We start from the raw sequence: 27,680 nt of genomic DNA, 5'->3' as shown, positions 1-27,680 counted from the left end.
AGCTAGGATTCCCAAAGGACCATCCTCAGAGGAAAGAAGAAATAGTGCCATACCAAAAGTCTATGAAGACACTGTCTGAGTCAAACTAGATTCCGGATGGAACAGGAAAAAAAAATATTTCCCTATAAATCCCTAAACACAAGTTCACATTCTCTGAGGGAAAATTCACAATATATATGTAAACTTAAAAACTCAAGTTGAAATCTTCATTTTAAATGGTCCTGTGTTGGTCATGCAAAAGCAAAGTAAACTTTCTCTACAGGAAAACACTTAAAACTCAAGCCTCAGGAATTCTCAGGAATTCTCACAGATAAGGTTCCAGTAACATCAGCTCAAAATTCTAAAATTACCAGGTACACAGGGAAATAAGCTACCATGATCAAGACTGAGAAGCAAGAAGAAATTGCTGAATCAGAATGACAGACTACAGATATTGTCATTATCAGATACAGAATGTGAAATAAGTGCATTTAATGTGTTTAAAGAAATTATTTAACCTTAGAGTATTTAATTTTGGGGAGTTTTTTCCTATTTAAAGGGAAAAAAAGCTTATCAAAATTAACAATTCAGATTGGAAAAAATGCCAAAATAGAACTCCTAGAAATAAAAAAACACGAGAATTGAAAGTGTAAACTCAGCTGATGAGTTTAACCATATAAAACTGGAGAGAGTGAGTAAATCAAAAAATAGGTTTGAAAAACATACACAAAATACAGTATGGCAAAATCCACAGATTCAGGAAGCAATATAAACCCCAAAAAAGATAAGAAAGAAAAAGGAAAAAAAACAACCTAGACCCATTGCAGAGAAACTTCAAACATCAAAAGCAAGCAGACCTTTAAATCAACCAGAGAGAAAAAAACAGATTACCAATAAATAATTTAAATTGGACTGACAGTAAAATTAGACTGACAGTGGATTTCTCAATCACAGCAATGTAAGCTGGAACCCAATAAGATGGTAAGCTTAGAGTGCTAAGAGAAAATAAATCTCAACCTACTATTCTCCACCTAATGAAATTTACTTTTAAGACTGAGAGTGACATATACACACTACTATACACAAAACAGATAATAAGGACTTACTGTATAGCACAGGGAACTCTACTCAATACTCTGGAATGACCTATATGGGAAAAGAGTCTAAAAAAGAGTGGATACGTGTATATGTATAACTATTTCACTTTGCTGTACAGCAGAAACTAACACAACATTGTAAATCAACTACACTTCAATAAAAAAATTTTTTTAAAAGACTGAAAGTGAAAGATAATTTTAAATAAATCAAAACTAAGAGAATATGTTACTAACAGAAACTCATTAAAGAAACTCACTAAAGGACTTCCCTGGTGGCACAGTGGTTAACAACTGCCTGCAGGGGGTTAAGAATGCAGGGGACACGGGTTCGAGCCCTGGTCCATGAAGATCCCACATGCTGGGAAGCAACTAAGCCCGTGAGCCACAACTACTGAGCCTGCGCTCTAGAGCCCAGGAGCCACAACTACTGAAGCCCACGCACCTAGAGCCTGTCAAGGCTCCACAACAAAGAGAAGCAACCGCAATGAGAAGTCCATGCACTGCAACAAAGAGTAGCCCCCACTCGCCACAACTAGAGAAAGTCTGCACACAGCAACAAAGACCCAATGCAGCCAAAACCAACCAAACAAACAAATAAACAAATAAAACTCTCTAAAGAACTAAAGAAATATTCAAAAAAGGATGTATTTAAGAAAGAAAATGATCCTAGAAAGTAGATCTTAGATGCAAGAAGGACTGGAGAACAAAGTAAATGGGCAATGGGGTAAACATAAATAAACATGGACTATAAAAACAGTAACAATTATGATCATTTGAGGGGCTGAAAGATCAATGTAGAATTAAACCAATAAGTCATGACAACAGTAATTTCTAACTAAAGGAAAAAAAAAAAGAAGACTGAAGCTAAGGCATTTGATTTCTTGTACAGAAGGGGAATAAAATATTAACTATCTTTAGATATTGCTAAATTAAATGTATCTATTAAAATTTAGGGTAACCATTAAAACAATTTAAATAGAGTATATCATTTCCAAACTACTATAGAAAAACTGGGCAACTGCTGTTGATCAATAAAAAACAAAAGGCAAACAGCAATCAGAGAACAAAAAGAAATAAAAGGAATCTAAATTGGAAAACAAGAAGTAAAGCTGTCACTGTTTGCAGATGACATGATATTATACATAGAGAATCCTAAACATGCTACCAGAAAACTACTAGAGCTAATCAATGAATTTGGTAAAGTAGCAGGATACAAAATTAATGCACAGAAATCTCTGGCATTCCTATTCACTAATGATGAAAAATCTGAAAGTGAAATCAAGAAAACACTCCCATTTACCACTGCAACAAAAAGAATAAAATATCTAGGAATAAACCTACCTAAGGAGACAAAAGACCTGTATGCAGAAAATTATAAGACACTGATGAAAGAAATTAAAGATGATACAAATAGATGGAGAGATATACCATGTTCTTGGATTGGAAGAATCAACATTGTGAAAATGACTCTACTACCCAAAGCAATCTACAGATTCAATGCAATCCCTATCAAACTACCACTGGCATTTTTCACAGAACTAGAACAAAAAATTTCACAATTTGTATGGAAACACAAAAGACCACGAATAGCCAAAGCAATCTTGAGAACGAAAAACGGAGCTGGAGGAATCAGGCTCCCTGACTTCAGACTATACTACAAAGCTACAGTAATCAAGACAGTATGGTACTGGCACAAAAACAGAAATATAGATCAATGGAACAGGATAGAAAGCCCAGAGATAAACCCACGCACATATGGTCACCTTATCTTTGATAAAGGAGGCAAGAATATACAGTGGAGAAAAGACAGCCTCTTCAATAAGTGGTGCTGGGAAAACTGGACAGCTACATGTAAAAGAATGAAATTAGAACACTCCCTAAAACACAAAAATAAACTCAAAATGGATTAAAGACCAAAATGTACAGCCAGACACTATCAAACTCTTAGAGGAAAACATAGGCAGAACACTCTATGACATAACTGACAGCAAGATCTTTTTTGACCCACCTCCTAGAGAAACGGAAATAAAAACAAAAATAAACAAATGGGATCTAATGAAACTTCAAAGCGTTTTCACAGCAAAGAAAGCATAAACAAGACGAAACGACAACCCTCAGAATGGGAGAAAATATTTGCAAATGAAGCAACTGACAAAGGATTAATCTGCAAAATTTACAAGCAGCTCATGCAGCTCAATAGCAAAAAAACACAACCCAATCCAAAATTGGGCAGAAGACCTAAATAGACATTTCTCCAAAGAAGATATACATATTGCCAACAAACACATGAAAGAATGCTCAACATCATTAATCATTAGAGACATGCAAATCAAAACTACAATGAGATATCATCTCACACTGCTCAGAATGGCCATCATCAAAAAATCTACAAACAATAAATGCTGGAGAGGGTGTGGAGAAAAGGGAACCCTCTTGCACTGTTGGTGGGAATGTAAATTGATACAGCCACTATGGAGAACAGTATGGAGGTTTTTTAAAAAACTAAAAATAGAACTACCGTATGACCCAGCAATCCCACTACTGGGCATATACCCTGAGAAAACCATAATTCAAAGAGTCATGTACCAAAATGTTCATTGCAGCTCTATTTACAATAGCCAGGACCTGGAAGCTACCTAAGTGTCCATCAACAGATGAATGGATAAAGAAGATGTGGCACATATATACAGTGGAACATTACTCAGCCATAAAAAGAAACGAAATTGAGTTATTTGTAGTGAGGTGGATGGACCTACCAGACTTACCAGAGTGAAGTAAGTCAGAAAGAGAAAAACAAATACCATATGCTAACACATATATATGGAATCTAAAAAACAAAAATGGTTATGAAGAACATAGGGGCAACACGGGAATAAAGACACAGACCTACTAGAGAATGGACTTGAGGATTCAGGGAGGGGGAAGGGTAAGCTGGGACAAAGTGAGAGAGTGGCATGGACATATATACACTACCAAACGTAAAATAGATAGCTAGTGGGAAGTAGCCACAAAGCACAGAGAGATCAGCTCGGTGCTTTGTGACCATCTAGAGAGGTGGGATAGGGAGGGTGGGAGGGAGGGAGATGCAAGAGGGAAGAGATATGCGGACATATATATATGTACAACTGATTCACTTTGTTATAAAGCAGAAAGTAACACACCATTGTAAAGCAATTATACTCCAATAAAGACGTTAAAAAATAAATAAATAAAAAATAATTAAAAAAACAACTGAAGGCAATAAACGGGAAATAAACATTGAAAACGTGAGGGAAAAAACATGAAATAAGATATAAATAAATCCAAATCAAGGAGCAACCATGATTTAGTGTAAATAGATTAAATTCTCAGTTAAAAGCGAAGGTTGTCATTTTTTAATCCAAGTATATGCTAACCACAAAAAAAGAGAAAACCATAAGAATGCAGAAACATTGAAAGTAAAAGGATGAAGTCAGCCAAGTAAATGCTAAATTAAAGAGAGATTTACAAAACAGAAATAAAGTCACAGATGTAGAAAACAATCTCATGGTTACCGGGGGTGGGATGAATTGGGAGATTGGGATTGACATATACACACTACTATATATAAAATAGATAACTAATAAGGACCTACTGTATAGCACAGGGAACTCTACTCAATACTCTGTAATGACCTACATGAGAAAAGAATCTAAAAGAGAGTGGATATATGTATATGTATAACTGATTTACTTCTGTACAGCAGAAAGTATCACAACATTGTAAATCAACTATATTCCAATAAAAAAATTTTTAAAAAAGAAAAAAGTCACAGAAAAAGAAAGGGAGCTATCATATCAGGGAAAATACATTTTTAGGCAAAAAAGTATTACTTAGACATTAAAAGGATCATTGCAAATTGATACAAAGTTCTAGTCACTAGGATATTATAACACGTACGAACTGTATGCTGCTAAGAAGTAGGACTTCAAAAATATTGATAGAAGGCAAAAGGTGAAGGAACCATGGGAAAAACTGGCAAACCCACCATCATAGAGGGAAATTTTACACACCTCTCTCAGTAACTGATAGATAAACAGATAAAGCATCACCAGGGATTGGTGGATTTTCCCACTCAACATCCATTCTAATCTCTCTGTGGTATATCTTCCTGGACTGTGGGGCTAGAAACCTAAAACTACATTTCCCAGGTTCCCTTGTATGACCCAGTTTTCCTGGGACAATCATGTCTGTGCCCATTTTCCTGGTAATTATTAACAGCACCTCCTTTTTACACTCAAAAGTGTCTGGTGTGGATACTAAATTATATAGTTACTCTATTTATATGTAAAACACCCTAAACGCAAAAGCTTTTTTTCAAGCGTGCTATATTGGTGACTCAAATATCAAAAGCCACATTACTTTCAATGGTATGATTTTTCCAAAAAGGTGAACTCTTCTGAACGAAGCAAATTACAATCTTCTCTTGCATTTACATGATGGTGACATTTCTGGAAAATTCAGTGCGTACTAAAAGCATGCGAAAAAATCTTTAGTGCTTACATATAAAACGGAGATTGAGTCTGGGCTTAGATCATTTTCAACAGGTTTTCCACCTAAACAGAAGTTCAGAGACAATCATGCAGGATGTGAGACAATTCTTCACTGCAGGAAGCTATTCTATACATTGCAGGATATTAAGCATTTACTGTTTCTCACCCACTAAGTGCCAGTTGTGCATCCCCCCCATTATTGTGACAAAATCAAAACACCCTCAACATGGTGGCTTCACCCCAGTTTAGTACCACTGAATGTAGATGACGGAGGCTATTTCAAATTACAAGTGAACATCCATCCAGAACTTGGATCACGTGTCAGGGGCTCTGAGGCCCTTCTGTACATCCTGTTTTCCTGCAAGCAAAATGCCTCCCCTTAGACTCTGAAATAGTGGCTGGATTTACTATATCTCTACCCCAGAAGGCATTTCTAAAAATTATCTTTTTATAAAAAAAAAAAACTGTTCTAGAGCAGATTTAGATTGACAGGAAAAAAAAAAAGGAAAGATAGTACAGAGTTCCCATATACCCCATATCCAGTTACTTCTATTATAAATAACTTACATTAGTATGGTACATTTGTTACAATTAATGAACTAATGTTGATACATCATTATTAACTAAAGTCCATACTTTATTCAGATTTCCTTAGTTTTTACCTCATGTCCTCTTTCTGTTCCAGGATCCCAGCCAGGACACCTCATTACGTTTAACGGTCATGCCTTCTCAGACTCCTCTAGGCTGTGATAGTTTCTCAGACTTTCCTTGGTTGTGATGACTTTGACAGCTTTGCAGAATCCCAGTCAGGTATTTTGTAGAATGTTCCACAGTTAAAATGTGTCTCCTAATTAGACTGGAGTTATATGTTTTTTGGGAGGAAGATCCCAGAATTAAAGTACCATTTTCATCACATCATATCAAGGGTACCTGCTATCAACATGACTTATCACTGTTGATGTTAATCACCTGGGTCCAGGCAGTGTTGGTCCTATTTCTCCACTGTGAAATTACTACTTATTCCCCCTTTCCATACTGTGCTTTTTGGAATGCAAAGCTCACACTGAAGTGTGGGGAGTTATGGTTCCCCTCCTTGAGGGTAGAGTATCTGCATAAGTTACATGGAATCCTTCCACATGGAAGTTTTCAACTCTCTCCCAGTTATTTATTAATCAATTGTTTATATCAGTATGAACTCATGGTATTTATTTTATATTTTCGGTTATGATCCAATATTATTTATCTTGTTTTTCAGATTGTTCCAACTTTTGCCATCAGTTCCTATGTCCCTTTGACATACCTCGATTATTGGCACTGGGGTGAGGCGGGTGGTTTTGGTTTTGGTTTTGGTTTTCTTGGCTGTGCCTCGGGGCTTGTGGGATCTTAGTTCCCCTACCAGGGATTGAACCTGGGCCCTCAGCAGTGAAAGTGTGGAATCTTAACCACTGGACCACCAGGGAATTCCCCGGGGTTTGTTGTTGTTGTTGTTTTAGAGCTTCCTTACTTTCTGGCACTAGAAGATGCTCCAGGATCAACTTGTAAATATCCTGTCTCTGTGCTAGAATTAGCTATTTCTTTATTTCTTATACTGGAGAATGGTGTTCGAACCAAGATCCAGGTGCTAAGTGTACTGGTTGCTACAGGGGTAGCATTGCTTCTCGGTCCTCTCAGCTGACAGAGCAAGGGAATACATGTGTGTACACTAACCCATGAATATAATCATATATATAAACAAATATTACTACACGTAATCATCTGTATTAGGCTAAACACGAGTTCATACTATTATCTCCAACTCTCTTACTATGAGAATCATTTTAACCTGCTCTCCTTGCTTATCTGTAATCCTACTCCAACAGTTAAAAAACCTGGTTCCCACCATGCACCATCCACTTACTTAATCATTTAGTTCCAGTATACATTACAGTAGTATCAAGATTGTTAATCCAGGCTACCATGGGAAACAACTTTATTAACTAGAGTACATATAATGCTTATGGACACTTTGCCTTTAGCCCTACAGACTCTGCTCATTTCCAAACTTACTTAGGTCAGCACCTTTTTCCTCCACCCCATTCAGTGAGTTGTTTCATACATTTGTAATACAGCTAGATTGCTCTGTCGTATTTGTCACATTATCCATTCCATCCTGGAATCCCCTGACTTCCTAAACCATTTTTTAATTTGGATACACTAAGATTCACACTTTGCACTCTAAAGTTCTATAGGTTTTGACAAATGCATTTTTTTTTCATATACTCACCATTACAGTGTCCTACAGAATAGCTTGATCACCCTAAAAAATGCCTCATGCTTCATCCTTAAATCGCTACTCCTAAATCCCTGGAACCACTAATCTTTTTGCCATCTTTATAATTTTGCCTTTTCCAGAATTTCATATAATTGGGATCATACAGTATGTAGCCTTTTCAGACTGACTTCTCTCATTTAGCAATATACATTTAAGATTCATGCATGTCTCTTCATAACTTGATAGCTCATTTCTTTTTAACACTGAATAATATTCCATTGTATGGATGTAACATAGTCTTTACATCCATTCACCTATTGAAGGACGTTTTGGTTATTTCCATTTTTTGGTGCTTATGGAAAAAAACAGTTATAAACATTCATGTGCAGGTTTGGGTAAGGGAATAAGTTTTTTAATCAGTTGGATAAATACCTACAAGATGCTTGTTATATCACATGAAAAACCGTAATTAAATTTGTAAGAAACTGTTATTCTAGCTTCCAAAGTGGCTGAATAATTTTGCAGTGAATAAGAGTTCCTATTGCTCTGCACCCTCGTCATCAATTGGTATTGTTAGGTTTTTGGATTTTGGCCATTCTAATAGGTGTGGAGTGGTATCTCACTGTTGTTTTAATTGACAATTCGCTAAAAACAAATGATGTTTAGCATCTTTTCATAGGCTTATTCGACCTCTATACATCTTTTTTGGTGAAGTATCTGTTCAGATCTTCCTTACATTTCTTTAATTGGGTTGTTTTCTTATTGTTGGGTTTTTAAAGGTTTTTGTAAATATTTTATACAAGTCCTTTATAAGATACGTGTTTTGCAAATATTTTCTGCCAGTCTATGGCTTGTCTTTTCATTCTTCTTAAAAGCATTTTTCACAAAACAGAATTACTGATTTTAATAAAGTTCAATTTATCAATTTTTCATGGATTAGGGTTTGGTGTTAGATCTAAAAACTCATAACCAGGGGCTTCCCTGGTGGCGCAGTGGTTGAGAGTCCGCCTGCCGATGCAGGAGACACGGGTTTGTGCCCCGGTCCGGGAGGATCCCACATGCCGCGGAGCGGCTGGGCCCGTGAGCCATGGCCACTGAGCCTGCGCATCCGGAGCCTGTGCTCCACAATGGGAGAGGCCACAACAGTGAGAGGCCAACGTACTGCAAAAAAAAAAAAAAAAAAACACCTCATAACCAAACACAAGGCCATCCAGATTTTTCTCCCATTTTTCTTCTAGAAGTTTTATAGCTTTGTACTTTACACTTAGGTCTACGATACATTTTGAGTTAATTTTTGTGAATGGTTTAAGATCTGTGTCTAGGCTCATGTTTTTCAATATAGATACACAATTGTTCCAACACCATCTGCTGAAAACATGATCCTTTCTCCATTAAATGGCCTTTGTTCTTTTGTTAAAGGTCAGTTGACTATACTTGTGTGGGTCAATTTCTGGGCTCTCGCCTGTTCCAATGATCTATGTGTCTATTCTTCAGTATTGTGTTGGTTATTCCATATAAATTTTAGAATCAGTTTGTCAATGTTAACAAAATAACTTGCTGGGATTTTGAGATTTTTTTTGAATATATAGATCAAGTTGGGAAAAACTATGTCTTAACAATATTAAATCTTCCAATCCATGAATACAGAATCTCTCTCCATTTATTTAGATCTTCTTTTTTTTTTAATGTTTTAAATACTGATTTTTATATTTTCTGAATACAGCTCCTGTACTTATTTTGTTGGAGTTACACCAAGTGTCTACTCTTGTGCTACTGTAAATAGTATTTTTAATTTCTAATTCAACTTATTCCTATGTATATAGGAATGCAGGTAACTTAGAGTATTCCTAATTCCTCCTTCCCATCTCTTATGAAAGTGCTGTCATTCCTTTCACTTATCCATATGCTTTAATCACCCAATACATAGTTATTATTAATGCTTTAAATAAATGGGTATCTTTCAGATCAATTAAGAATAAGATAAATAAAAGATATTATCTTTACTCCTTTTCTAACACTTTCTTTATACAGATCTGAGTTTCTGACCTATATCAGTTTCCTTCTGCCTGAAGAACTTCTTTTAACATTTCCTGAAAAGAAGATCTGGTGGTTATAAATTCCTTCACTTTTTGTTTATCAGAAAATACCTGTATTTCTTCTTCACCTTAGAAGGAAAATTTCAGCATATATAAAATTCTGGGTTGGCTGAGTTTTTCTCTCAATACTTTAAACATTTCATTCTACCTTCCTCTTGCTCATGAGGTTACTGATGAGAAGTTCACTGTAATTCTTTTTTTTTTTTTTTTTTCCTTGCGGTACGCGGGCCTCTCACTGTTGTGGCCTCTCCCGTTGCGGAGCACAGGCTCCGGACGCGCAGGCTCAGCGGCCACGGCTCACGGGCCCAGCCGCTCCGCGGCATGTGGGATCCTCCCGGACCGGGGCACGAACCCACGTCCTCCGCATCAGCAGGCGGACTCCCAACCACTGCGCCACCAGGGAAGCCCCAGTTCACTGTAATTCTTATCCTTGTTCCTCTACAAGTATGGTGTTCTTTCTTCTAGCTTCTTTCAAAATTTTCTCTTTGTCTTTGGTGTTCTGCAGTTTGAATATGATATGTCAAGCAGGTATTTATTCTGCATAGTGCTTTCTGAGCCTCTTGGATCTGTTCTTTGGTGTCTGTCATTAATTTAGAAAGTCCCTGGCTATTATACTTCAAATATTTCTTCTGTTCTGGTCTCTCTTTCTTCTGCTTGTATTCCAATTACACATATGTTACACCTTTGAAATAGTACCTATGGTTCTTGGGTGATGAGCTCTGGTCTTTGTGGGAGTTTTTTCCCATTCTTTTTTCAACTTGAATTTTAGTTGGGGAAGTTTCTATTGACCTATCTTCAAGCTCAGTGATTCTTTCTTTGATTGTGTCCAGTCTACTGATGAGACATCAAAGACATTCTTCATCTCTGCTACAGTATTTTCTTTAGTTCTAGCATTTCCTTTGATTCCTCCCTAGAATTTCCATTTCTCTGCTTACATTATCCACATGTTCTTGTATACTGTCTACTTTTTCTACTTTTTTCACTAGAGCTCTTAACTTATAAATCATTGCTATTATTTTAAATTCTTTATCTGATAATTACAACATCTGTGTCATACCTCAGTCTGGGCCTGATGCTTAGTCTCTTCAGACTATTTTATTCTTGCCTTTGGTAAGCCTTGTGGTAAAGTGTGGGAGAGAGGAAGCATTCTATAAACATATGATTATATCTCAGTTTTAGTGGACTTTAGTCTCTGGACTGTGACCTTCACAAGTGCTTCTTGTAGCTTTCTCCTGACTTAAATGAGAATGGAAGGCTAAAGGGAGTTCGAGTGGGAGGAATGTTCTTTCCCCAGTGAGATAAGGTTCTGGCATTTTCCCCTTGGAGAGTAGGCCTTGGTTAGGGAACATGCTCATGGCATATCACAATGATTACTCTTCCCCTCCCCTGCCAAAGCCACGGGGAATCCCTCTTGAACCTTCACCATGAGAACCTGGTAGTGTTCCTGGAGGTGAAACCCACAGAAGTGTGAGGACCCCCTAAGACTATAGCACCAGGAGTTTCTCACTTTTGGGCTAGCTCACACTCAGCTTCCAGCAATTCATCAAAATTATCACTTTTACTACCAAAGTTACCTGCAGCTTCTACTTCAGATAAGCAGATCTAAGCTATGGCTCTTTGGATTCACTTTTCTCTCCAGATTTCAGGGTGGTGATTTGCCCTGCAACTTCATTTCTCTGATAGGTCTCAGAAAAGTCATTGGTATATAGTTTATTCCAATGTTTCTTGCAAAAACAGAAGTGGTGACTTTCAATCCAAAGATGTTTCAGAGCTGACACTGAAACTCTAAAAATTATCTATTTTAATTAGAAAAAAACTTAAGATTGGCAGGATGTAGTCATTGTTAAAGCGGAGTGACAGACTCATAGTTGTTCTTTATAAAATCTCTACTTGTAGAACATTTGAAAATTTTAACAAAAAACGTTTATTTTTAATAAAAATTATTGTTAAGTATCTGAAACAGGGTAGCTTTAATAGGCACAGAGGAGGAAAAAACAGTCATAGTCAACAGTATTTATTGAATATCCAATATGTGCCAAGGACTGTGCTAAGATAATTAGGATACAAGGATGAAGACTACTGTTTCCTGCCCTCATGGAACTAATTGCCTTTTGGGAACAGCTAGCATTATGTAAGTAATTATGAATTAATTATTGTGCTAAGGGCTACAAAGGAGGCTTTTTCATGGTGCTATGGAAGCAGATAACAGAGACTAAAGAATCTAACCTGGTCTGGAGGGTAAGAGGAGGTCATCTCAAAAACAATCAGAAGAGACATTGCAAGAGGAGCCCCCATGCTGGGCCTGTCTTCAGGAGACCCAGCAGCCTGGATGGAAGGTATAACCTGAAGTTAGTCAGGCTGGACCTGAGGGCTGGCCTCCAAAGGTTGAACATAATAAAGATAATGTTAAAGGTAAAAAAGAATGAGAATGTTTCAGAAGAAAGCAAAATTTCCATAAATTGGAATCCCAAGTAACCTCCTGTCCCTCCTGACCACCTGAATGTAGACTGGACAACCAAGTGAGATTTTCACAATTCATTCTTGTTTCCTATAATACTAACTTTTCAATGAACCCTCCTTCCCTACCTATTCAAATTCTCTCTGGGTACCAGTAAGCTCTGGATTAACTTGTTCCTGGAGTAATCCCCATAGAAGAAGGGTTGAGACTTCATGTTGGACAGAGATAAAGACAGAGGAGCTAGGCAATTAGAAAACAAAGTTGAAATTTTGGAGTTCTGCACACAGGTGTGCCATGGTTGCAACATATAAACTAATGCAAGATACATGTCTCTTGTGTGTAACATTTTTTTCCCATCTGGAAAACAAAAATTATGCCACTTACCAGCTCTAGTGCGGACTATTGCTAAGCAAGTTGAACAATTATGTCTATGAAAATATTTTCTATCAATTTATTACATAGCCTAATGATAATTTATAATGGTAATTATTAAAATATAGACTGATATCAACAATTAGAGCAACATCTAAACTTCCCAAGTTATCAATTTATAATTTTTCAAATAATAGCAATTAATCATCTTTATTATTATGGCTAAATGATAATGATTTGTAATACAGTATCATATGTTTGCTCTAAATAATAAGAGAAACACTAATCTATTATGGAGAAGATAATAACACTAATAATGAAAGACCGATGATTGCTAATCACTTCATATTATTGGTATTAAAATATCCAATCATCAAAAATCGGGGACTTTCCTGTTGGTCTGGGGTTAAGACTCCACACTCCCCATGCAGGAGGCACAGGTTTGATCCCTGGTGGGGAACTAAGATCCCACACACCACATAGCGTGGCCATAAAAACAAACAAACAAAAAAAATCAGGTGAAATAACACCTAGTGAAGGCGTATGGCAAAATAAGTGACCCATATTCCCCAAGTATTTCAAATCAGGATTCTAGGCCAGTGGTTTGCCACATTGGCTGCCCATTAGGAAAGACAAGACTGGGGACCTTTTTAAAAATACCAATGCCCAGTACCCCCCCACCTCCCCACCCCCAAGAAACTGATTTAATCAGACCAGGTGTGGCCAATTATTTTCAAGTTCCCCAAGTGACTCTAACATGCAGCCAGAGTTGAAAACCACTGCTTCTTGATGTTTGATTTTTACTCCTGAGAATAAAGATCTATTTGCTCCTGGGGCAAAATGGCATTCAGAAACCCACTTGCCCAGCCTCTGTCAATCAGTTCTGTGTATAGCAGAGGAATGAGTTGTTAGTTTTAGTTGTCAAAGCATTTTCTTCACGGAAAAGAAGTACATTAAAATACCAAATTACGGAATTTACATATTGCATGTTTTTTCCCCCAACTGCGTTCCCATAGCAACTAAATCCATTCGCTCCCTACTTTCTCCTGAGTTATTTTCCATCGTGAGCCATGCTTTATTAGTGAGGCAAACAGTCTGCCCTCTGAAATGACTGTTTTGCTGTTTACTATTTCTTCGCCAAGGAATTCAACTCTACTTGGCATCTTCCTCCCTCCTGTGCTACCAGAATTTGATAAAGTTGGCTGCTGGTTTGGGCAGAGATCGTGTCCCTGCCCACTTTCCTCAATCTGGAGCAGTCCCTGGGTTTTTTCTGATGAGCTACTCAAGAAAAGTCAAGTGGAGAGGGAAGCTTCCCTCAGGGAACCTGGAACTGGAAAAGGATGCAAGAGAGGGGATCCATCGAATCCCAAACAGGGACCAAGTTGCTTAAATTGACAGTGGACAGAGGGTATAACCCAGCTCCCAGGGACCTCCCTAGGCTTGGTGAGGCAGGGTCACTGGCAGAAAGGAGTCACGGCTTGGGAGCTGGACACCCTCGAGCAGGGAGAAAGTGAGTCCTGCTCCTGTCATGAAAGCATCACTCAGTCCCCTGAGAGGAGGCCCCAACTAGGCGTAGGACACTGAGATCTCTTTGTGATTTCACCCAGACAGCTTGGCAGACTGCAGGGCCTGTTAGTTTGTTTGAAACTATGACATTTCACTTGCTAATGGGGCTCTGCTTTGCAAGGGGACAGGGATGCCAAAGAAGACTGCAGGAGGGAGGCACCAGGCCCGGTGCTTCGGCGCAGCTCCCCTGCCACCAGGATGGACCTGGGCCACCAGCACCCGAGGAGAGATGAGGGCCACCAGAGACCTGGTGACGCTTCAGAATCTCTTCTCACTTGCTGATTCAGAAGCCTACTCTGTCCAACAGCGCTAATGGAGAAAACTTGTTTCCTCCTTTCTCCCAGCCTCCAAATAAAAGTCAGAGCTGTGGTGTAGCTGCCCAGGGGCAAGGAGGCTGGTAACCCAGGAGGCCTCAGATGGCAGCAACAGAAATCACAGGCAGTCAGAGTTTCCCTCTCACAGGCAGCATCCAGGGGCGACTTACAGATGTGCATCAGTTACGCTGCTTACTGCCAGGTTCTGGGGGTCACTGATACAGTCCTTCAGGACTCTTCCACCAACATCATTTATTCAAGAATAACTCCCTATATCAGTTGGGGTCCCAGAGGAAACAGGTGCCATACTTGAAATGGGTAATTTGAGGAGCGTTTAATGAAGGGACTATTTACAAAGGTATGGGCAGGGATACCCATAACGTAACATAACACAAGAGATGCTGTGTCACGTCAGAGCTAGTACTAGAAGGGCACTGTTAACACCCGAGGCCCTAACACAGAATCCAGAGGCAAGGCTGTATGGAGCTGACAGGAGCTGAGGCCTTCAGCTGAGGGAGGCGGCCAGCATGCCATTAGCACCCAGGCATAGAGGCAAGGAAATGAATACCTGGACCTCATTCTCCTCTCTCCCTTCCATCTGCCACCAGAGCTCACACTGCCAAACCTAACTGGAAGTTGAGGGCAAGGCAGCTCATTGATCTGGTCCACACAGGTCAGCCTCCTGGGGCACAAAACAAGGTGAAGTGGGGGGGAAAGTGTCTGGGAGGGCAGATAAAGACATCAAGCATCCTGTCTTATGCAGCAGAGCCACCGTGATACCCCATTACAGGAATAGATTTGTTCCACCATTGTCAGAGCCCTCCCAAATGCCAGCAAATCCCAAGACAACTGTGTGCAGGGGGTCGAAAGGGAACACTGAGAGTTTGTAATATGATGTTCAACCACAAAGAAGGCAAGCGGAAGCCTGATCTACACAAGAACATAAAGGTGATACTGAGACTATAGACTCAGCATCCCAGCCCTATTCAGTGGTACATCACTGACTTGAATCACACTGCTGCTCGTGTTTTACACTTTTCCCGCTCAAAAGGAAATCACAAGGACCCTGATACGCCCACTTCACGTGGAACACCTGCCTGGTTACTTATTTAGAAAAAAAAAAATGTAAAGGGAAGCCCAGTTATTCTGAAGTTTGGTTTCATTTGCAGCACTAATTATGAACAGGCTTTTAGAGTCTGATAAGATGATCTTGATTAGGGAATATTACTGAGCCAAGAAAAGAATGAAATCTCGCCACTTTTGACAACATGATTCTAGAGGGTGTTACGCTGTGAAGTAAGTCAGACAGAGAAAGATAGATACCATATGATTTCACTTATATGTAGAATCTAAAAACCAAATGAACGAACAGAACAGAAACAGAGTCATAAAAATAGAGAACAAACAGGTGATTGCCAGAGGGGAGGGACGTGGGGGCAGGCGGTGAGGAAACAGGTGAGGGAGACTAAGAGGTACAACTTCCAGGTACAAAATTAATGAGTCACAGGGATGAAACGTACAGCAAGGAGAATACAGTCAGCAATATTGTAATAACTTTGTGTGGTGACAGATGGCAACTAGACTTCTTGTGCTGATCATTTAATGCACAGAAATATCGAACTAACATAGTGTTGTAGGTCAGTCAGTAAGATACATAAATAAAAATTTTAAAACAAAGATGATACTTGATTACTGAAACTCCGATGTCTCAGGAAAATCTGCAGGATGAGTGGTCCAGATTCTGGTGGAGCTCGGATAAGAGCAGACATTTGAAACGATGTACAGAGTATACGGAGGTAAGAGCAAGGTGCTCTTCTGCTACCTTCGAGTGGGGTGAGGGGAGGCAATAATGGTTACAACATCTGTCCTACCTGATTTAAGCAACCTGTCCGACGTTCTATGTCTTGCCTGCTTGTATTACAAGGAACCTGCAGAGTGCCTACGTATGGCTCAAAAAAAGATGCTCTGGCCAAATGCTAATGGTGACTGTGGGAAGTAGCACAGCTTTTTTTCAATTCAAGGTCACATGCAAACTTGGTGGTGTGTTCGTTCCCTACTGCAATTTATTCATAAAAATTCATAATTTCCTGGATTTCAAAACCAGGTCAAAGATGTATGCTTCATCAGTTTAACTCTAGAATTGGCCCACTTTAAGGTTAAAGAAGACAAAATTTACCGAACTGGTCAGAAGAAGGTAACACAGGGTGGTAGAAATCAGATTCTAATTAATTTGGACTCTCCCTACTTCCTACTGTTTTATTTAATACGTTCAATTTTTCCTAGTTGTTTGCTGACTGGGCGTATCATGCACTGGTCACATAAGGATCATTCTTCTTTGTAGTCCATAGCTATGGTGACCATATTTTCCCAAGTAAATATTAAAATTTACCATCTGGACTCATACTAACCTGGAAACATATGGTCACCACGGTTATGATACATACGGAGGCACACTGTGGTTAACAGCAACCACAATCGTAGCCAAAAATACCCGCTCCAAAGCCTCTCTTTAACCCATGAACCTGTTCTCCAGGGAACCTGATACCTGTGATTAGAGGGGTTCACAGTAAGTTCAGACAAATGGAGGCATCTGTCACTTCCCTTGTACTTTCATCCTTTTGCCTTCCCCTATCCAACAACTACCCCTCTCCCATCCAAAACAATAGAGCAAATACACTGAACACAAACCAATACACTCCACTCTGCTCTTAAGCCATAGAATCGCTCCACTGAGGTCTTTAGTAAACCACTTTGCCCAGACAGCTGAGGTCACCCCTGTTCAGACAAGCGCCTTGGTTTTCAATCTTTCCTCTCTTCTCCACTGCAACTGAGGTTCAGGTCTCCACAGCTATGTTCTCCTTCTAAGACCCAGGTTAGTCCTAGGAGGCACTTGGAGAGCCACATGTCTTGTGTGGCTGTAGAGCAGGTTCTGGGGAGAACAAGGAAGACTGGGCCCAATGGAGAGGGGGAAACTGAGTATCCTCCATCCACTGGGACTGGAGTTAGATACAAGGCCAAAGATTTTTGTAATTTTTCCGATAGCGCCCACAATAATAGCCTATAATAGCATCCACCAGTGAGGAGCTATCACTGGTTTCTAAGCAGGGATGTGAATTAATCAAAGACAATTTCGATGGCAATGGGAAGGATGAAATGGGAGGGATGGGGAGAGAAAACTGCAGGTGGGACACCAGGTGACAGATGAGAGCCCAACTCTAGCAGTGTCTGTAGAGAAGGAAAAAAAAAGAGAGAATAGAAAGAAAATTTCTCAACAGAGTCAAATGCTGTAGAAAAGTTAAAGAGAATAAAATTGTTTGAATTTAGCTATTTGACCTTGTGGTTGGTGTCAAGAAAACTAAAAGGACATAATCCTGTTTCTCAGAAAACTGTCACTCTAATTGAGGAGCCAAAATGTTAATGAAACGCTAAAGTATCTAGAACACAATTCGGTGTCTGTGAAATATTTCTTAAATGACGAAGATGTTCTTCCATTTTTTTTTCCTTCCTAGAGACCTGCCTTTTCCCAGATGACAAAAGGTTGCCACAAAAGTCGATATTTTAGTTTAAAAGTCCCCTTAACTTACAGATATTTTTCTTTCTTTGGGTTAGTTTAAACCTCACTTACGATGTTAAATGGTAAGTGAGTTTTATTTTATTTTATTTTAAAGATCATTTCACTAGGGGAAAAAAAAAAAAAAACGAAGATGAGCTGGAGGCAGAAAGGTAAGTTAAGAGAGTCTTGTACTACTTTTCTGGTTATTTTAAGATGCTATACCATCTTCCAGGTGCCAAAGGATGAGTATTTACTCCTTACAAGGTAAATTCTAACTCCACTGGAACAAAAACACAAATATGCAACTACAATCAAATCTTTTCCCCAAAACTCTAGGCTTAGGACTATGTGGTCAGCTGAATTCTTGGAAGACATAGTTCCTCAAAGGGGATCCGGGGCTGATCCAGGAAGAAATAATAAAGCTGTTACTTAAAGTATTTGCAACTAAGCACAAAATACAAAGGTGCTCAAGGTGTAAGGTTATTAAGCCGTGAGACTGATTCTGTAAAGCACACAGGAACAACCAAAAAAAAAACCACATCTTTTTTTATATTATAAAGCAACTATCAAATATCATAAAATCCTCTCATAGTCTTCTGTTTTCTACCATGAGCCTGGTTTCACTTTAATACCCCCCAAACCACTCTGTGGAAATGTTTTACGTGTCAACAAAGAAGCAAACAGTAACCAGAGTAGACAAAGAGAAATTTAGCTCAGACTTACAGGTTTATATATAGAGTGGCCAGACATTCTTTTCCTATTCTGCCCTTTGCACTTGCATTCTCTTGATCATGTGTCTAAGTGCTACGCTGTATGCTCAAATGCCTTTGAATACAATATATTACCTCCTGTTGAGACCCACATTGTTCTCCCCTGATTTTCTGGTAGTCTTCCCGCCCTCTATTACTAGTGTAGTGGTGGGTTTTGTTTTCATTCCTCAGCGACATACACTAAATTCCATCCGGAGCACTTATTCGCCTGGCTTTTTTTGGCATCTTTCCACGTGCATCTGCATTCCTGTTAAGGGTAACATCTTCATCCCTTTCCATTTCCCCTCTTTTCCATTTCCTATGGTTTTCTCTATTTCTGTTCTTTGGCCAACCCTCCCTGCAGCTACATGTATTTTCAAATCTTCCCTGTATTTTTAAATTATCTTGGTATTCTCAGCCTTTGGGCTTTCAGGATTTATTCAAACTCTCTCATTTTCCCTCTGCCGCCTTTCCAATTATTTCTGGGTCTCATTTTGCACGGTCTACCCATAGCTTCGTTTTAAGTAAAATTTACTTTCTAAATAGTGAGATGCTTTACCAGGAGAGATGCTTTCTGCAACCTCTCCTTGCAGCACAAATTCAAAGTTTTCAAGATGAGTGAGCCACCCATCCATGTGCTTCCATCTGAAGTATCCAGAGTTCTAGTATCTCCCCTTGTCATTAGTGATATAGACCATATTTCCCTATTAGAAAATGTTCCCAGAATTGGGAAACTTAGGCTAAGAGTGAGCCTGTGCCAACGGCAAGTTATTGGCGTCTCTTCTCTCAGCATACTACATTGCTTGCCTTCCCCATTATCTCATCGTCCTTCCCAAAAGGACTTTCTGAACTTCGCACAAGGCACATACACACACCACACAGACTCACTTGGAAGCCTGTTAATGAAAATTAACCAGCAATTATCCTACAATTCATGGGGTCCTCACTGTCTTCTTATTGATCTTGACGATCAGTAGTCAGATATCTGAGTTCTGTAATTTAAGATTCATCTTCCTTCTCTCCTCTGTGAGCTGACATATCTTGATGAAGCCCTCATTTAGTAGGGACAGTACTGGCATCTCTATGAGCACAGTATAAAATAATCTTTAGCTCCCATTTACCTTTAGCTCAAAACACAAAGTTTAAATGCCATAAAAAACAGATTTCTGGATCATTCTGCTTAAAGCTTTACTTATAACAACACTATGGACATATTCTAAGATAGTTCTACCTCAGAAAAAGGACTATAAGAACATTCATAAGATGCCAATTTGAACCCATGCATTAAATTGCCTTCCTTGCGCTCACTTGGGCAGCACATGTGCTAAAATTGGAACAATACAGAGATTAGCAAGGCCCCTGCACAAGGATGACACGCAAATTTGTGAAGTGTTCCATGTTTTTATATATAATGGAATATTACTCAGCCATAAAAAGGAACGAAATTGGGTCATTTGTAGAGACATGGATGGAGACAGAGACTGTCATACAGAGTGAAATAAGTCAGAAAGAGAAAAACAAATATCGTACATTAATGCGTATTTGTGGAACCTAGAAAAATGGTACAGGTGAACTGGTGTGCAAGACAGAAACAGAGACACAGAGGTAGAGAACAAACATATGCACACCAAGCAGGCAAAGAGGGGATGGAATGAAATGGGAGACTGCAAGTAACATATATACACTAATATGTATAAAATAGATAACTAATGAGAACCTGCTGTATAGCACAGGGAACTCCACTTTGCTGTACAGTAGAAACTAACACAACATTGTAAAACAACTATACCCCAATAAAAAACATTTTCTTAATCCAATTGGACATTTATATCAAATATTAAACATTTTCTATCTCCTGGTTACTATTATGTACTTAAAGATTCTGTTAGCAACTTAAATATGGTCTATTTTTCATGGACCTCACCATCTCTCTTGGGAGACTGGTAGATATAACTAAATATGCTTAATGAATTAATCAGCATGAGGGACAAAAGTCACAACTGATGACATGAAACACATTATAGATGTAATTCCTGCTTTCCTTCTGATTCAACAAAGAGTATTTGAATGACTGAACTTAAATTAATAATTCTTTGTAATGAACTTACAGTAGGTGACTTGTGTTGTAAAACATAAAGTCATTTGTATAAAACGAGTAATTTTTGTTATCTCACAGGGTATTCATTCCTATTAAATGACATAAGGTATAAATAATGTGCAATACCTTACAACACAGCTGTGACAATTAGAGCATTACATCTCTGTATTAAAGTTTGGCAAATCAAAGAAACTTCCCTTCCTTCCTACATTCCCAATGAAATAGACAAAAGAAATTAAAATGAAGGGGAAGACATCTATATCAGTCCTGGAAAACAGCAAAAGTTGTGACAAATACTTGTCAAAAATTGTTGTGACTTCTTTTACTAGGAAAATATAAAATAACAAAATTGACTCAAGAAGAAGTAAGAAATATAAATAAGATCAAAGATACTATAATAAAAATACCATCAAATAATTGTCAAATTATAGGGGCTTCCCTGGTGGCACAGTGGTTGGGAGTCGGCCTGCCGATGCAGGGGACACGGGTTCGTGCACCGGTCTGGGAAGATCCCACATGCCGTGGAGCGGCTGGGCCCGTGGACCATGGCCACTGAGCCTGCGCGTCTGGAGCCTGTGCTCCGCAACGGGAGAGGCCACAACGGTGAGAGGCCCACGTACCGTTAAAAAAAAAAAAAAGAATTGTCAAATTATAAAGGACATTTGGCCTGGGAGGTTTTATAAATCTTCAAGAAGCAAGAAATTCTGGACTTCCCTGGTAGTGCAGTGGTTAGGAATCCACCTGCCAATGCAGAGGACACGGGTTCGAGCCCTGATCCAGGAAGATACCACATGCCGCGGAGAAACTAAACCCATGCGCCACAACTACTGAGCCTACGAGCCACAACTACTGAAGCCCGCGTGCCTAGAGCCCATGCTCCACAAGAGAAGCCACCACAGTAAGAAGCCCACACACCACAACAAAGAGTAGCCCCCGCTCGCTGCAACTAGGGAAAGCCCGCATGCAGCAACAAAGACCCAACACAGCCAAAAATAAATAAATAAATAATTTTTTAAAAAGCAAGAAATTCTAATGCTATTTACTGTGTTAGACTACGAAAAAGATCAAAATTTTCCAATTCAATTTTAAAAACCAAATGTCATAACCCTGTTACCAAAAGCCTGGTAAATACAGCACAGAAATCTCTAGACCAACATAATTTAGGAATGTTTGCACAAATATATTGAGAAATATTAGCAAATCACACCAGCAACAATTTTAAAAATAATAAGCCATTAAAGATGATTCCAAATTCTTTGTTATTCCTCCCATTGGAAGGTGGAGCCTAATTCCCTTCCACTTGAATCTGAACTGACCTCAGCAACTGGCTTGACCAATAAACTCCAGCAGAAGTGACACTCTGAAACTTCTATGGTTAGGTCATCGGGCACCTTGCAGCTTCCATGTCTGGGATCATTGCTTTTTCAAGCCAGATAAGACGTAAGAAATGTGACAACTCGGGCTTCCCTCGTGGCGCAGTGGTTGAGGGTCCGCCTGCAGATGCGGGGGACACAGGTTTGTGCCCCGGTCTGGGAAGATCCCACATGCCGCGGAGCGGCTGGGCCCGTGAGCCATGAACGCTGAGCCTGCGCGTCCGGAGCCTGTGCTCCACAACAGGAGAGGCCACAACAGAGAGAGGCCCGCGTACCGAAAAAAAAAAAAGATATATTGTGTTTCCAGATAAAATTACCCAATACCGTAAAGATTCCCACAAAATTTATCTGTAAACTCAATGCAATTGCATTTAAAATCCAATAGGACATTTTTAAGTTGACAAAAGTATCATACACCTAGAAGATAAACATGTAGGAAATCTCAGAATACATTTAGCAATATGGATTTGGTTAAGATAATTATAGTAAATCCATCCAAAGCAACACCTTGTACTTCGAAACGTCTGTGTAGCTATAAAGTTACTGACATGGAAAGATCGTCACAAAATATTATGGTGAAAAAAACTGCAATATGTTTAGTTTGAGCCCATTTGGGTAAATTAAATAAACAAATAGAAAAATAAAGTATAAGCAAAATATCAATAGTTATTATCTCTAAGAGATTACAGATTTTTTAATTTTTAAAAATTTTGCTTATATGATGTTTCTAATTCTTCTCCAATGAACATGTTATTTTTGTAACTTAAAACCAAAAATGTGGGCATATTTCTTAAGTATACCCACTGTCGACTTTGCATCCTTGAGTTTATCTAAACCTTTGCTTAAATCCCATCATATCTTGACCTAACTGCTTCTTGGAATAATGAATCATGACTTTACTATAAACATGTAAAGCTGCATTTTCTTTTGTCTTCAAACTACCTTCAGTATATGTTTCTTACTCTTATTTTTCCGAGCTGTTACTCACCTGATTCACTCCCTTCATGACTGTAAATTTTTTATCACAGCCCACTCTACCTTCATCTTTCCAGATTGAGAGCGTTAAGTAGTCAGCCCATCCTCATAAAGAAACACTGTCTTGCTCCATCTCTGTTTTTACAGCATCATTAAAATGACCACATGGCCAGAACTGAGCAGTATATTCCCAATTTATTTTTCCCTTACTTCCACTGTATAAGAATTATTCCCCCAAACGTAAAAATATCATCCTCCATATAATTTATAAGAATATTTATTGAGCCAAATATGTGTATGGATTTCTTCTGCACTAACCACTGGGAGAACAGAATCTCTCTTTAGGTCAAGTTCACTGACAACATCTATAATACCATAGCTTTTTACCCCCCAAATAGACATAGATTTGTCTAGAGTGCACAGGTATCCAAATTCACAGGGAAGGTCTTTTGTGAATCAATAAGTGCTCTGCCAGTGTCATTTTTCTTGTTGTCAAAATGCCATAGTAAAGGAAAAAAGGTCCCAACTCAGCCTGTGTAAATTGTTAGTTTTAGGCTCTTTTCAAATTACTCTCTGTTGCGTGAGGTGGGGGAGGGGTGCGCTGCTCAGGCACAAACACACAGAATGTCTGAAATGGTCTAATCAATGTGCAGAGCTACCAAGAAGAAATGGAACATCTACCGTTTGAAGAGCCTGGGAGCGGAGAGGAAACAGGAGAAGACCAGGTGGCAGGCAAATACGTGGAGGGTTGAGGAAAGGAGTCAAAGGGCACAGCTAGCTAGCCTGGCTGCTAATGGAGCAGGCGCATAAATGTAACAGCTCCTGCATGAAGAGAGCGAGCTGGTGGGACACCTGTGAGTCACTCTGATTGTCAGCAGGAGACTGCTTGCACAGACCAGGGACAAGTCCACTCTTCCGCGTGCACTATTTAATGTCACACGGGAGGGGGGTGTTGATGCCTCGCTTCCCTTTCATTTCTTCTCACCCAGACTGCAACAGCCTCCCAATACAGTTCCATTCCTTTCCACTTCCTCTTGCACATTTGTGTCAGAGTGATATGTTTAAGCAATTTCTTATGTGATTGCCTTTATTAATTTTTTTCTTTTTTAAGTCATCTTCTGGTGCCTCCTGCTTCCTCTGCAAGCCTTTCAGGATAGAGCAAAAATCCCATCACGTGATATATAAGGTCCTTCCAAACCAGGCTCAGCCTACGCCCGGAGACTCACGTTATCCCAGCTCCCAAACCCTCCCCTCGCCTTTGCTGAGCATCCTTCTGCACCGAAGCCTTTGGCTTCCTACCTCCACTTGTCGAGTATCACCCACCCTTCTTAAAGACCCTCCCCAAGCAGCCAACTGGGGACCAAATAATCAACTTTTTTCTCTTTTCCTTTCTATTCTCGAAGTACTTTCGGTGAACCTCAATAAATCCCTTAATACAATAATAAAACAGTAAGCACTTACAGAGCATTCATTAAATATTGGGTATCTTGCTGAGCACTTGTCTTAATTAGAGATCCTTAGGTTGTGGGAAATAGAAACTTGCTTAAACCAAGAAAAAGGGGATTTATTATAACAACTCAAGAAACCCAGGGCAAGACATATAATCAGGCTGCCAGAGGGACTGGAAAGTGATCAGAAATCAAGGAAGCTTCTCTCTCTCTGTCTCTCTCTGTCTCTCTCTGTCTCTCTCTGTCTCTCTTTCTGTCTCTCTGTCTCTCTCCCCTCTCTCTCTCTCTCCTCTCTCTCTCTCTGTCTCTGTCTCTCTCTCTCTCTCTCTCTCTCTCTGTTCTCTCTCTCTCTGTCTCTCTCTGTCTCTCTCTGTTTCTCTCTCCTCTGTCTCTCTCTGTCTCTCCGCCCCCCCGCCCCCGCCTTTCTCTCATTTTACAATGCCTCTTCCTGGTTGCTGATAATTGCAAAGATCTTCTTTGCAAAGAGAGAATAGCAAAGATCTTCCTTCCTCCCCTCCACCAACTGCTACAAAACTATACATATGACTCCATTCTATTCCAGAGTGTTGAGTGAATATTGCTTATGTGTGCAGATCATTATGTATGAAAATAATTGTTGGAAAAAGAACAAAAGTAGATTATCTGTATTAGGTAAGCATATCCTATTTAATCAAGTCTAAGATTCCGTTGATTGTGAGACACACCTCCATTTTATGTATCATCAACAAAGAAAAAACTGCTACCTTTTATCATTGTTAAGAAGCTGTCAACTGTAAGATACATTTTTATTTTTAGAGACGCTAAAATGTAAAACAATGATTCTCGATGAAATAATATATAGAGGCAAGAAATGATAAGCTGCCTTTGTATAGCACCTAAGATCTCAAAAGGAGAGGTTGTTTACACCATCTTCTTGGGAGATGGCCAAAATCACGAGTTAACTAATACACAAGCCCCAAGTGGAGGAACCAGCAGCTGGAGATCAAACCAGAAGCTGTCAGAAACTCATCCCAAAGATGTCATCAATGGTAGTCCATCAGTAATTAAAGGCCTGTTGGGTCAGGCCTTAGAGACCAGTCAGATAAGACCTGCAGAGAGCTTGTCACAGGTTTTTGACCCTGAGCAGAGGAAAGATTCCTCAGTGTCTACTTCTTGGTCCCTGAAGCAACTCCACTCAGGAATCGAGATGCTCAGGCAAACGGTGACCCTGCACCTCACCACCAAGGTAGACGCTGCCCCTCTCCACTATGTTCCTCCCCTGGGGTGACCAGTGTGGTGGCTCAGAACCACCATGACTTCTGCCCATCCGAGCCTCTGCTGCCCGTTCCTACCACAGCCCAAAAATAGGATGTCAAGACCAGTTGTCTAACTGGGGACTAGGAGGACAGCTACAGAACTCTTCACAGAACCCAACTGTCTCCTTAAAATGGTTTGACTCACACTCAGTATTTCTTCTAAGATCCATCCGTGTTGTTGCACGCACCTGCGGTTCATTCGTATTCACCCTTGCACGCTATTCTGCCATGTGAAGGTACCACGAGGCATTCACCTAGTCTCCCATAAATGGCCATTTGGTTGACTTCCTTTTTTGTTTTCTGTTATGTATGGAGGTTCTATAAGTCATCATACCTGTCTGTTGGAACACATGTGCAAATGTTTCTCTAGAGTATATACCTAGATGTGATTGCAGGATTTAGACTACGTTCATATTCAGCTCCACAAGATAATGCCAGGTTGTGCCAGTTTATATTCCTAGGGGAGATATATGAGTTCCCATTACTTCGAACTCTACCAACAACCTGAAATTGTCAGACTTCTTAATTTTTGCCCATCTAGTAGAATGACGGAAACATACATCATTTATCATCATTTTATAAAGTTTAAACAATACTGAATAATAAATTGTTTAGGTATATGTATACTTGTGCTAAACACACAAAAAAGTATGTATATATACACACACACATACACACATATATACATACTTGTGCTAAACACAAAACTCAGGATTGTAATTACACCTAAAATGAGCCAAGAGAATTGGATTATGTTTATATAATACAGGGACTTCCCTGGTGGTCCAGTGGTTAAGACTCTGCACTGCACTTCCACTGCAGGGGGCACAGGTTCAATCCCTGGTCAGGTAACTAAGATCCCGCATGCCACACAGTGCAGCCAAAAAAAAAAAAACCGAATACATATATAATGTACATACAATATATGTACAGTATACCTATTTTTACTATTCAAATAACATAATAAAATAATATTTTTGATTGCTTTATTCTCTATTCCCACAACACTGAAATAGTGGCTGCAAATACCTTTGAAATTACATTCTTACTGCCTCATCATCAGGTTAAAAAAAAAAAAAAAAAGTTCTTCTCTTCTTGCTCCAGATAGAAAAAAAATCTCAGAAAAGGACTCTAATTGGCCCAGATTAGATTATGTGTTCATCTCTGAGCCAATCACTGTGGTCAGGAGTGATGAACATTGTGATTGGTCTATCTTGTGTCCACCTCTGTGGCCAGAGAGGTAGAATCTGTTACCATAAAGGATGGGGTGGCGGTGAAGGGGTATGAAAATGCAAAGCATGACACAAACCTTAAGAATTAATATCATCAACTTCTAAAGACCATACAAATAATAGGTGGCAGAGCTGGCATTCAAACCCAGATCTGCATGACTCTGAGGCGTGCGCATTAACCATTTCAATTCCAGCTTCTTCTGGATTAAAATATTTTGAGTTTTCTCTAGTATTATGCCAGAAATTTCTTATCTTTGTCCCTCCATCTCTTAGAAATACTACCTGGTACTTTTTAGGTGTCTTGTGGAATTAA

At 39.3% G+C, this 27,680-nt stretch overlaps 1 non-coding gene across 1 annotated transcript; it reads left to right on the top strand.

Moving 5' to 3' along the window:
* The first annotated feature begins 20,246 nt into the window (after positions 1 to 20,246).
* On the top strand, positions 20,247 to 20,350 carry LOC117201697 (U6 spliceosomal RNA). The gene has a single exon (XR_004483790.1). It is a non-coding gene; the product is annotated as a U6 spliceosomal RNA (small nuclear RNA).
* The last annotated feature ends 7,330 nt before the right edge of the window (positions 20,351 to 27,680 follow it).

This window comes from Orcinus orca, chromosome 3, assembly GCF_937001465.1.
Source record: "Orcinus orca chromosome 3, mOrcOrc1.1, whole genome shotgun sequence".
NCBI classification, from domain to species: Eukaryota; Metazoa; Chordata; class Mammalia; order Artiodactyla; family Delphinidae; genus Orcinus; species Orcinus orca.
The sequence above is the reverse complement of the archived record's forward strand: the minus strand, read 5'-3'. Positions and strand labels throughout refer to the sequence as shown.